Source organism: Dendroctonus ponderosae, unplaced genomic scaffold (assembly GCF_020466585.1).
Source record: "Dendroctonus ponderosae isolate FM_Combo_2020 unplaced genomic scaffold, Dpon_F_20191213v2 Dpon_F_20191213_1, whole genome shotgun sequence".
NCBI lineage: Eukaryota > Metazoa > Arthropoda > Insecta > Coleoptera > Curculionidae > Dendroctonus > Dendroctonus ponderosae.
This window is the reverse complement of record NW_026017110.1, coordinates 49,242,156-49,255,147: the sequence shown is the minus strand read 5'-3', so window position 1 is coordinate 49,255,147 and position 12,992 is coordinate 49,242,156. Positions and strand designations below refer to the sequence as shown.

Genomic DNA, 12,992 nt, shown 5'->3' with positions numbered 1-12,992 from the left:
GTTTTCGGAATATTATTATTTGTGATGCAGTTGTTGATTTCAGTAAGGATGAGTTTGTGGGTTTCTTGGGTTAAGCTTTTCAGGAGTTTTGCCTTTATCCCGTCTTTTCCCGGTGTGAACGGTTTAATTTTGAATCATCGTGTATATTTGCAAGGTCTTCCTTCCTGCCAAGTATTTCACTGTTTATGCAAACAGCACACAACTTCAATTTGCTCGTGTCTATTTATGGAAAATTAGCGCCGATTTATCGCAGTGTTTCTTACTTCATTGATGGCCCTTAAACGCTTAATTTGCGGCAAAATAATCGTGCAAAGCAGTAAAATGTGGTTTCCAATGCCAAACAAACTAGAGCAATAAGCCGCAATCTTAATGAATATCCGGCAAACTAATTAAGATTTACTTCGGAACATTCCATTACCGCAACGAAAGTTTACAGAAGCACATTTTTTATCGCATTTTTAAATTGCCCTACCTCAGAACCCTTTTAACTAATTTGCTCAACGAACACGGATTTTGTAAACGCAGGCCCCACTTTTTCCCAAAATGCCCATTTTATGTAGGAAAAAAACATCTCAATTTCTACCGGAAAATATGCACAACTGATTGTAAATGTGTCATAGGCCCGATTGTTTGCTTTATTTCAATTTTTTTGGATCAATCTGATCCCGAACTTACGATTTCTAGTTCAGAATTCTCAGCGATTTACTTTTATAAGTTCCCTATTGGCCCGTAATTAGATACGCGATATACACGCCAGCTAAGTGAGGGCACGCTTCAGTTCAGATCAGCAATCCTGTTACTTCTGCTAACAAAACAACGTTATTTGAAGAGCATTTGGAATAATATTTCCAAAAGGAAAAAACAGAAATTAGCAACCTTTCATAATCTGAAAAACTGCCTTTCCTTCCGGAAAAACACATATGAGTAACGAGTCCAGTAAACTGAATCTTACAATCACTTAATGTTGCTACTGCATTAGCCATTAAATGAACCAACAAACAGTTTCTGGAATGCACTCCAGTTAATAAGAAAAGTGAAATTCTCAGGTTTTATTTTCCAAGTTAGGCAAAGGCAAATTCTTTGCATGCGCTAAAGTCGGCTTTTACACTAACCAATATTCAACTACTTTATGCTCGAGTGAAGTTTCCTACTAGTGCACTTCATGCATCATCTTAATTGTTCCCCATCATCTCAGGTGCGCTTAGACCTAGCCAAATCAAGTAGAAAATACACGGAAAGTCAAGAAGAATGTTTCTTTCTTTAACACGCCGGCCTCTTAAAAGTACTTTGTCTTTCTGGAGCAAATACAGCGAGAGTTTGTTGTTTGAGCTTTACCAAGATATTTCGCTTGAAGGTTTTACCGGGTTAAATTTGAAAAAAAAAACTGGAATGGCGACGGTTTTATAAATCAAAGGATTATGCCTCGGTCGCATCCATACTAATTTCTGTATCCAAATTGGCCTGGGTAATTGATTATTTTTACGCCAACCACATCGTCGATTCGAAATTTACAAGTCAAATCGAAGCTGAGGCCCCATTTCGGTTGGCCTGGAGCCCTGCGGGTAAAGTCGGCGTTTTTTAACGTGGCTGAAAAGGCACCTACTAATTTTCGATAATTGGGGGCCACGAGAATTCAAACAAGCGTCGGCTATATCATTCGAGAGTAGTCTTGTTATGCCGGAAAGCCAATTTTCTTGTTAACAATTTCGAAGAAGCTGCTTCAGAGGTGCAAATACGGTGTTTTATATTGCTCCTTCGGTTCGATGCATTTTACTTCTTTATTTTCTTGTCTGTTTCATATAAGGCTCACAAGTTGTTTTGCTGATGCTGATGAGTGCCTTAAACTAGACAACTTTCAGAGAAACACACTTCATTTCAAGTGAACTTTGCCTGAACCTTCTCAGAAATGTTCCAGTGTATTTTGTGGGTTTGATGGGATTACTAGGAATTAGCATTTTTATTTTTCAACGAGAAGCAGTCTGGTGCGACAAACTTATTTAATTTCAACGGCGTTTAGAAGATGAAAATTAATCAATTTACTTGATTTGACACCCATCAAATGTTGCAGGAATTACGGGAACAATTCAAATTTGTTACTTGATGCTGTTTTTCCATTAATCTTAAATTACACTCTCGTGTTATGGACAAGATAATCTGAGAATATGACCGCCTAGAAAAGTAAATTAACGACTTCATTAATTTCAGAGGAAAGCAGTTTAAAGAAAAATCATCAGTTTTCCTTTGCTTCATTATGAATGGCACTGAGAAGCCTTTATAGTCCTTTTTTCCAGATTCAGTAAATTTATTGTTTTCGGCAAACTTTCAGTTTTGCCCGGTTAATTAACACAGGAAATACTAAAAAGGGCCATTTTACTTTTCTCAAAAGTGGAGCTCGTAGCCAAAAAGGGCCAATGTTGAGTTGCAAAATTTACCAAAATTTCCTGCCGAAAAACCATTATGCAAAAGCAGAAATCAGCGTTCATACAAATGGAAATTACGCAATAAATTCGAAATCAGTCGTTCTGTTTATCTATTAAAAACGCATCGGTCCAAAATGACACAATAAACTAAATCACCTAATTAGTTGGGCGCGTTTGGGGAACGGCATTTCTATTCGGTTTCTGCCGAATAATTTGCAATAAATATTTCAATTAGATAATTGATGTTTAATGAATTAACCGTTACACATATACCCAGCAATGGCAACTTAGCACTGTTTTGGCACTATGCGTTTCAAATCATGTTCAGCTGAAAAAATGTAAAGTTGCGAAAAACTTTTCAAACTTTAACAATTAATTATGAAAAAACCACCTGCTGGAAATAAACCAAATTTAGAAGTCTAATAAACAGAAGTTTCCTCTCTCCATTCCTTGTCCCCGCATTCGCAAACCCCAAACGGTTCTTTAGAAACAAGCCTTAAACGAGCCTAACACAAATAGAACAAATCGCGCAAAAATTAGACACACGACCATAACACAATAAGAACGTGACGAAGAAATCATACATCGGGTGAAAACTTTGCTAAGGTCAACAATTGTTGGTAAAGGACCGACTAACCCTAATTTAACTAGATTCATCACCCAAATCAGCTGAACCTTCCTTCCTGATATTGATTGGTAGGCCTTCAATCGTTCTTCTTTCCAGCCGGCTGGAAAAAGCAAAAACCGCTCTGAAACTCTTCGAAGTTCAACCATTTGTGATGAAGCACCGGCTCTAATCGAACTAAATTTGCAAGTTTCAGCTTAAAAATTAACTGCGAACTAACCACTGGCTCGAATGGAACGAAATTTTCACTTCAGTTAAATTGAAGCTTCGTCTATCGACTGATGAGGCCCACATTTAAAAGTCTCAAACGCTGCTTTTGAGTCGAGCATTAGAGGAGCATGATGCAAGAACCAGAATCGCGTAAAAAACTTTCCACACTTCAAAAATTAGTTATCAAGGTACCACTGGCTCGAACGGAACCAAATTTACACCACACGTTACCTAAAGTTTCGCCTACGATTTCTGACTTTCGCATTGGGTAGTCTAAGATGATTCTTAAGCGACGAGCATTAGAAGAGCATGATGCAAAAATGAAAATTCAGACCAAAAATTAACTCTGAACGAGCCACTAACGTAAAAAGGAGCCAAATTAGTCGATCAAATAAACTGAGGCTCCTCTTATTGATTCCGGTTGTCCCACGAAGCTTCAGAAGAGCAAAGTGCAAAAACAAAAAACCGTGTAAAAAATTTCCGGACTTGCAAATCAAGTATGAAAAACCCCCTTGCTCAGATCGAACCAAGTTTGCGCTAAAAGTAAACTGGGGTATCCTCCATAGACTCGTGAGGCCTTTATTGCGAACTTTAAAAGTGTTCTTCAGAATATAGCATCAGAGAGATACAAGCATGAGAAATCGCGGACAAAATTTCCAGGTTTCAAAAATTAATTTCCAAGGCCTCAGTAAGTAGAATGGAATCGCCTTCAGCGTCCCAATAAACTTGGGCTTTCCCTATCGATTCCTGAGGTCCTCATCTGGAAGTCCCAAATGGCTCTTTAGAAGCTTCAGAAGAGCGAGTTGAAGAAATGATACCTCGGGTGTAAACTTTCCGAAGTATAACAATTGTTGATAAAGGAACGACTAACCCTAATTAAAATCAACTGAACCTTCCTCTATAGATTGAGAAAAAAAGATCCAGAAACGCACTTCTGAAGAGCCGGCTGCAAAAAGTAAAAGACGCCCTGAAACTTTTCGTTATGAAGAAACCACCGGCTGAAGTGGAACCAAGCTATTAATTCAACTACAATGAAGCTTCTTGTATCGATTGCTGATGCCTGCGTTTTTAAGTTTCAGATGATTCTTTAGAAGCGAACCATAGAAGAGCGTGGTTCAAACAGACAAAACGCCCCCTATTCAAAAATTAATCCTGAAGAGACAACTTGCACAAATAAAACCAAATGCACAAGTAAATCAACTGAAGCCTCTTACATCAATGGCTGTTGCTCACTTTTGTAGGCCTCAATTTATTTTTAAGAGACTTAGAAGAGCGAATAACATAAACAAAAAAACCACCGATAAAAATTCGGACTTTAAAAACTAAGTTTGAAGAAACCGTTTGCTAAAATTGAACCGAATTTACGTCTCAATTCTGCTGAAGCTTCGTTTATCAATTGCTGATGCCCACGCGACCAAATTTAGAACGGGTTTTTAGGGACGACCTTTTAAAAACTGCGGTGCAAGAACAAGCAAAAAAACCAAAACAATTCCAAAATTTGAAGCAGTCACTAGCTCGAATAGAACGAAAGTCTCATCAAAACTATACGGAAGCTTAGATGAATAAACATAATTAGACTATTCCAAAGGCTGCAAATTTAATTTCCTTCTTTTTCACCAGACATGCTAATTTTTATATACTTTTAACTTGATACAATAATTTGCTGCTAATTTTTGCTCATTTCAAAGAGCGCTCTATATTGTAAGTATAATTAGTCCTTAATTAGCAATGATTCATGTTTCCTACTTAAGATTTTAATAACATTATCGCACCAGACACGCTCGCTTGTAATAATACCTAATTAGAAAAGCTGCAAACCCGAAAATTTTAATAATTACTGCTCCCGAAGAGCCATTGTTAAGAAATTAAAGCCTCGTTTTATAAGCCGGCGGAATTGCTTGTTTTCCCAAGTATTTTCCAAGTCCCATATTTTGAGATGTTTCCCACTAAAGATTTGCATTTTTCCATTTTCAGTTGCTTGAGAAAACAAACAGATAAATAATTATAAACAAATGGGAAAATCACATTGACAGAAAATCTTCTGGTTTACTTTGCACTTTGAGGGCGCCCGGTTTCTCAAAGGTTAAAATTGAGAAGGGTCGCATCCAGATCCGTTTTGGCTCTTAGCCCATATCAAGAAAAGATGCTTAGGAATTATTAAACATCCTGAACGACTGTCTTTAGCAATAGACGAAAACTGACTGGTTTGTTTAAAAATTAATGCAATCAATCGGGATCAATCCTACTGAATGCAACTCCTACTTGGAAAAATGCAATTGTTGTCAAGCTAGGATTTCCGTGTCCTTTCTCCATCTCTTTGATTGTCAATTTTACGAAATTGCGAAACAAAAGGACGGCTGCTGCATGAATTGAGATCCTTTGAGTGGCGCGTTTTGATGCTCTTCTCCTACTTCATAAATATGTATTTTGAAACGTATTTGTTTGGTTATTACCTGCCTGGTCCGAAAGGTTTCTTTGATCTACGGTCAATAACATTCCCCTGTTTAGTTGGGACAGGTGAAAATGTTTTAATATTTACCTAGAAATGTATACGGATGTGCTAAAATGTCTCTATGAAAGTGATTGAAATGGCAGGTTATTAGAATATTTTTCAAAAGTATTTTATTCAAGTCATGTCTTAATTGTTTGAATCATTTAGTGTTCGTTTTTGGCAGTAATTTTTTCCATTTATTGTAGGTTTTTATTACTGACTTGAATATACTGTCTACGGACAGTTTGCTGTTCACAAAATACCATCGCTTACTTATTGAGGTATATTTTCTGTAGAGTGTTTTTTTGATAGTGTCGTAATGTTTCAGTTTGTTGAGACGTTCCCCAACACGAACATTCTTCATTTGAAAAAATACAACAGCACAGGAAAATTAAAAAAGTTATTTAATTTTGAGTTTTACCGGTACATCGAAAACAATTTTTAAACGACTTAAACTCTCGTAAAGTTGATAGAAAGTGCAGTTTTCGCGTACTCGGATATTCATAGTACGGGAATTATTTAACTAGTTCGGATTTAAGTTTTCTGCTCTTAACTCGAATGAATCTCTTTTTGAAGTCTCGGCATCTTTTAAAAACTTCCTGTTTTACTTTTAGCGAATTTTGTTGAAGACAATCGGTTCTCAGTTCATTTTAATCCAAGCACATTTTTTTTCAAGATTGCAAAATTGGAAGAGCAACCTTTGGTTTTTCTATTAAATAATTTTCGTCAAATCTTATCAGAACGGCAATCGAATGTCAACCAATCAGTTCAATCAATTTTGGAAAACGGGGCTTCTGCAACTCGACTGACCCGATGGATTCTTATCAACTGACTGGCTCTTTCTATTGTTGCCAAACACAAGATTCCAGATTAGCGCGAAAAACTTTTCTTGATTTATCTGCAGACACGAAAACCATAAATCGACTAACAAAATCACATACGATTGCAATTCGAAAACGATTCAGTTTCACCAACTATCTGCTAACATTGTCCGAAAGTTACTTTCATTTTGTTCACGTAGCTTCCGTAATTATCGAATAATGCTCTACATCCGCTCCTTATTGTAGTGCATCGTCTCTGCGTTTATTTTGCCGACACTTATTATCGTCCTACCGGATAATATAAATCAAGGAGAAACATAAATGCTTTGTCTGGACTCTCTATATATTTTTTTCGTTGTTTCAGGCGAAATATGTGAACCGTCCAGGAGGCGATGTGTAAACTTTACATATACATAATCAGGCATTATGGACCCAACTGGCTGGAACTTTTCTCTTATTAGTTATAGTAAATGTGCGCTCAAACTTTTATGGCGTGTTTTCCTCTTACTTATAGCGCTGTATTTGCGCGCTTTATTTCAAATTCTGTAATAATTTTATCCTTGAATTTGTAGATTTCCGTTATTTCCCTGGCTGGATGCCGTTTGACATCGGACCTAGCAAATCACGGAATTGATGGCGCAAAAAAATTAATTTGTCAGTAACAGCGAAAAGCGTATTTCCCGAAACGACATCGCCATGATTAGTGTAATTTGTATATCATACACCCTCGTTTCGTAATGACAAACCCCTTTATTCAAAGCCAGAATCGTATGGAATGATAGGGCCGTGTATATATGCATTCATTGTATCCAAAAAATAAAAAAACACGAAATGAAATTACGCTTTTGACCGATAGGATACGGCAACAAATTATTTTCCGTCTGCTTTTTTTTGGTAAATATTTCGTCAGCAGTTTAATTGTTTGATTCAAAATGCATGTAATCATTTGAATAACATTTGGTTGGCAGGTTTGAATCGAGTGACGAAAGGCATTGTTCCCAAAAATAATACTGTACGTCAATAGGGTAATTGATTATTGGTTTTAGTTTCTGTATTTTTTGTTTTTTTTTTGCTTTTAGCACTTTTTATTTTTGTTTTATATTATGTTGCAATTTATCCTGAAAACTGAAAAATAGTCACTTGATTTTTCTGTACAATACTACGCATGATAAGTTTATTTTGAATTACTTTCCAAAAGCAGTTTTCGGAATTTAGCATTTTTTCAACTTTTGCTGAAGCTTTAGACACTTGTTAAAAAGGAAAAAAGCAGGAGAACAAATCACGAATGAACAGAATCTTAAGAGTATCAAATAATTTCTTTATGAATTCCAAGAATGGAAAAATTAAACAAAGTTATAACAACGTTTGAAGCTAAAATTTTAACAATGCTGCAGCCCCCACTTGCAACTTTTTGTCCAGTTCTACTTCTTCTATCAGTCAATTTCCACTTGTATTTATTCTTGAGCACCTCATTTGATGATTTTTCTGTCTTGGATTTGGTTGCTTTCGTAGTCTGATTTACACTTTTTTTGCTTCATCGATCATTTGTTCAATTTGACCACTGTTTATCTGCATCTGTTTCTTTTAAACTGTTGAACTGTTTGCTTAAATTATCTCAATTTAAACAAATATTTCTTCTAAAGAAAACGGTTTTAGTTGTGAAAAACCCCAAAACATGTTCAACTGGTGACACTCATTTAATAATAAACAAAACGTTCAAAAAGCCATTAATTAATTTTTAACCGCATGGGATAGACAACTGAGGATTTTTCTTCTAGAAAGGGCATCTTTTTCTCCACTAATTGCAAAAAATTGACAATCCGGGCTAATCAGGAAGCTTAAGAAAAAAATTCAAAATTGAGTAAATTTTATGGAAACAAGTTGACGAAATTTACGACAAAATTTCAAAAATTGATTAAGTTTTGCTCGAGAAAGGTCAAGCTTTGCGTCACTAATACTGACAGTTTCACAACGCCACCATCATCAGGAATTTTCACCAAAAATTCCTAAATCGAGCAATATTTTTAAAAACGATTTGGCGAACTTTAGAAAAACAAACGTTAAAAAACCAATTCGCGAGTTTTTAAAGGCAACGAATGAACATCTGACGATTTTTGACCTAGGAAGGGCAGATTCTCCAATACAAATTCAAAAAATTTTCTAGTCCGACCATTGTCAGAGAGTTTACGAAAAAATTCAAAATCGAGTGATTTTTATGAAAGCGAGCTGCAGGAGTATGCAGACAAACGTTCAGAATTCAGTCAACAAATTTTAGACTGCAAAAGATGAGCAATTGGCAATTTTTGTCCTAGAAAGATCAGACTTGGCGTCACTAATTCGGAAAGTTTCACAACTCGACCATCATCAGGCAATTTTATAAAAAAAAAACTTCAAAATCGAGCAACACTGATAAATTAGGCGGTGATTAAGCCACAACAGCACAACACATGTCCGTTTGGCATGACGCTGCTAATAATTCCCAGCAAACCCATTAATTTCGATATGGTATCACAACAGCGCATTTTTTTCTAGACCAAAAAACCACTTTTGCCTTTTGCGAATTTACCTGGCGCTCGCCAGCCTACCTGCCAGCTGCTCGTTTCATTAAAAAAAACAGCACCAGGTGCTTTCAGTCATCGGTACCTATTGAGCTCACCTTCTTCATCATTTTCAAGTTAACACCCCGAAACCAACCAACCGCCAGCGGATTTTGTTTAGGGATAATCGTGGAATTTGTGGCGTCAACTGCTCAATTATTTACCCGCTTGCAAGCTGATTTGGTAAACTGAAATATTTTTGAGAATTCTTCAGCTCGAATGGAGCTTGATGTTTGTGCAACTGCATGTAATTGAGCAGCGCAGAAGTAAAATTAAACGAATTATCATGAGTATTTGAGTGTATCATGAGTATCATGAGAGATTATAGTCTGAAATATGGTAAATTGTTTGCTTGGTACCTACTGTTTGCTTCTACAGACGATTTGGCCATTTGCGGATGTTTTAAGCAGAAAAAGTTGATATCGTTGTTCAGTAATAGAGTCCAAAAAATACTTTTTGCAAAAAGTGCTGCATAATGCAAGGAATGTACATTTTCAGAGTCAAAATCCCCATTAAAAACTAGCCAAAAGAGGAGCAAATATAACATCCCAGTTTCTCCTTGCAACCCTTTGCACCTCCATTGAAGTATTTAGGTCCTTTTCATGCAATTCTGTACTTTTCACTCATTCATTGCTTCCGGAAATTAACCTGATGTCTCTTGGCTTCCGGGAGTCTTCACAGAACTAGTGTATTTTATATGAAAGTTGCAACAACATTTTTACGAGCCTCATTGCGAAAAACACAAATGTTTTCCTTAAGAGTTCTTAGAGCAGAAAACTTCTCCAAAGAGTTGATTTTAATGGAAGCGCCTACAAAACCAAACAGATTAAGGTTTATTATTGGAAAATTTAGATTTTCCCCCACCAATCCATGTGGCCATCCAATGTGTAGAACGACTAACGAAAAACGAACGTTTTTCTTCACCAGCTAATCGAACGCCATGGAATGAAAAATAAACGTTTCTATCACGTCCCGCTGTGCAGGCGATAAATTTTAAAATGGGATTTAAAGATTAACTCTATCCTTTTCTGTTACATTAATAATGTGGCGAAACATTCACCCAGTCATCAGGTCATCAATCATATAAAGAACTCAGCGCTCCAGCCAAATAAAAAAAAGGCTGCAACGTTTTAGTTACTAGACTGGAGACATTTTTCATGCAACAAATTGCGATGTTTATACGGTAGGTAGAAGCATCGTGCACCATTTTTTGGAATGGTGTGATTAATGCTCACTGGATGTATCTGGAAATTGACTCTTATATTCGGAAGTACATGACATCTCGGCTTAATTTGTCTTTCAAACCCACATGCACTAGGGATGTGCAGAAACTAATAGTAAAACTTATGGAAAACAATTAGCTCCTGTTCACTTTGCTGTTATAAAGTTGTTGAACAGTTTGGGCCACGTGAGGTTAGCAGGCAAACTGCACCAAAGGAAACTAACTATCAAAGTTTAGCAAAAGTGAATTGCTATAAGCAAAAGTTTGGTTGCAAAAAAAACATCAGAGAAAACGCTTAGTAGAAAAAAAGGCGACAATCGGCTAAAGAAAATTCACCATTTTACAAGAACCAAAGTTCCATTTTCTCTAGCCCCAAAACTGTTGAAAATCATGCCACACTTTCAAATCAATCGTCATATTCCAAGTTGAGCAAGATTAATTAATTTTATTCAAGAATCACCCTCACAGCAAATATTTGCTGCCGACCGCAAAAAAATGTATAAAAGTTGGTGTTTGTCGCGAGGTTTACCATTAAAATGGAGATAATCCGCTACAAACAAAACCCTAAACTGAAAAAGATCCCCCACAAAAGTAGGTAAGACCGTAAAAACTCATAGAACTCGTGACACTAAGTTTGATAAATGACCCCCGGGTTTATATTTGCCGCAAACATTCAAACTGCTGGAATGATCACAAACTGGGACAAAGCGGAGGTTTTTTCAATCAATTCGGGAACGAAATTTTGTGGGCACGTTTTCAGCAAAAAAATAATTTGCTAATATTTACAAACTATTCTATTGTGTTTTTTTTTGTTCCAGCATGCCCCGAACGAGCAGCAGGAGGGTTCAGAGGAGCAGTTCGAACCCCCGCAGGCTTGAACCTCGACCCACGATCGTATACTAGTTTCAACTTTTAATGGCATCCAAAACAAGTTGTGTAATTAATAATTTTTTAAAGCTTTTCCATTTAAAATAGCAAAGTCCAAAATTTCTAGACAGTTTTCAAGCAGGCAGGTATCAAGCTGAAGAGTCTCGTTGACATTCTTGCTTGGTAGCTGAAGTGGATGTGATATAAGATTTTGTGAATAATTCTAAAGTATTCTTGTATGATAGATAGATGTTAATATGTATGAAACGGACTGATTAATTGTAATGAATTTTAACGTTTAAAAATGTATATTAATGTCTTTTAGAATACTTCCTATCAATTTTTGAGCTTAAATATAGTAGGTATCTAGTCTTCGCTAGAATAAAGGAATTTTATTAATATTAAGACGATTCTGTTTGAATACTTCTTCAGTAAAAAAGTGTGTTATTGTTGTAGCTTTAGATAGAAAAAGTGGGCTTTATTTCAAAGAAACAGGTTGTGAGCTAGTTGTATTTATAGGAACTCAGTGTTCCAATATTTAAACTCATTTAAACTTTCCGAAACTTTTGAGTTAAATGCGCCGGAAAACCAGAAAACGATTCCTATTATTAGGCTGTATAGTGTACATAAAGTTATAAATAATTTAGAAATATATTTTGATGAAATCCAAAGCACTATTATAATAAATTGTATATAGGATTTAAAGCTTCAAACTAGTAACAAAATTAAATAAAAATATTTATTACTATTCAAAGCGTTTTATTTAAAATGGAGCTGAAAGGTTGCATGTGGCTGAACAAGGTTGGTTAGTTGAAAAGTCGACTTAATCGTTTTTTTAAAGTTCTGAGATCGGTTTCACAGAGAAAAATCTGATGTTAAAACGAACAGAAGATCTGATGGGAGATGAAGGTTGGAGAATAATTTTGCAAATTCTCTTGATTACAACTTTGCAAGTTAAATGCCTCTCACTCTTTGTTGTCATCAATTTGCTAGCAGAATGTATAATTAAAAATCCTCATTTGTCGATTTTCTGTTGTCACTTTTAAAATAATTTGTAATCAATTTATGTTCACACATTTCCTGTCGGCACCTAAAGAATAGGCCGATGTATCAATTACGCACTCACTCGCCATTCTTGTTGCGACAATAATGTGTTGAATAACAATAATCCAACCAGAATATCAAATTATCGGCCGGTTGGTTTTATCAATGAATGCACCGTTTCGATATTTAATTGTTGTTTAATTTGGTTCGCTTTCCGGTTGTTAATAATAGATTTCTCTGTTGACTGTTCGAAATTAGTGAATTTCTGATTGATTTTAAATTAGCGGTGTAGGAGAAATGATTGAAAAAGTAGAACTTCACTGAATTAATCGCATCAGGCAATTTTGAGAATTCGAATCCAACTTTACTCGAAGAAAAAGTTTTGATGAGATGCAAATGTAGCAGTCGAATGATTACAGGAATGTGTCTTTTTGTGTTCGAAAAATTCCAATAATTTACTGGGGAAAATTGCTTCCTAAATTTTGTAAACCGAGCCACATAAGCTCATTAATAAATCCCCAAAGATTTATCACTTGTATACATTTATACGATGAATAGCTTGTGACATCAATAAAGTGCTTGAGCTTCGGAAAACCACCAAATTCCAGAACAAATCCCTCTTGTCTGGCATCGTGCCCATTGTTTCGGATTCTGTCCCATCATTCCTAGCCCGGAATAGCCTCTAGTTGTTCTAT

The 12,992-nt window shown here is 35.9% G+C and overlaps 1 protein-coding gene across 1 annotated transcript in view; it reads left to right on the top strand.

Moving 5' to 3' along the window:
- LOC109541396 (toll-like receptor 6) overlaps positions 1 to 12,001 on the top strand; it is a 51,705-nt gene extending 39,704 nt beyond the window's left edge. Inside the window, exon 2 of the mRNA XM_019910259.2 lies at positions 11,205 to 12,001. The gene's annotated coding sequence lies outside the window, so the exon portion shown is untranslated. The remainder of the gene's footprint in view (positions 1 to 11,204) is intronic.
- Positions 12,002 to 12,992: the final 991 nt, after the last annotated feature.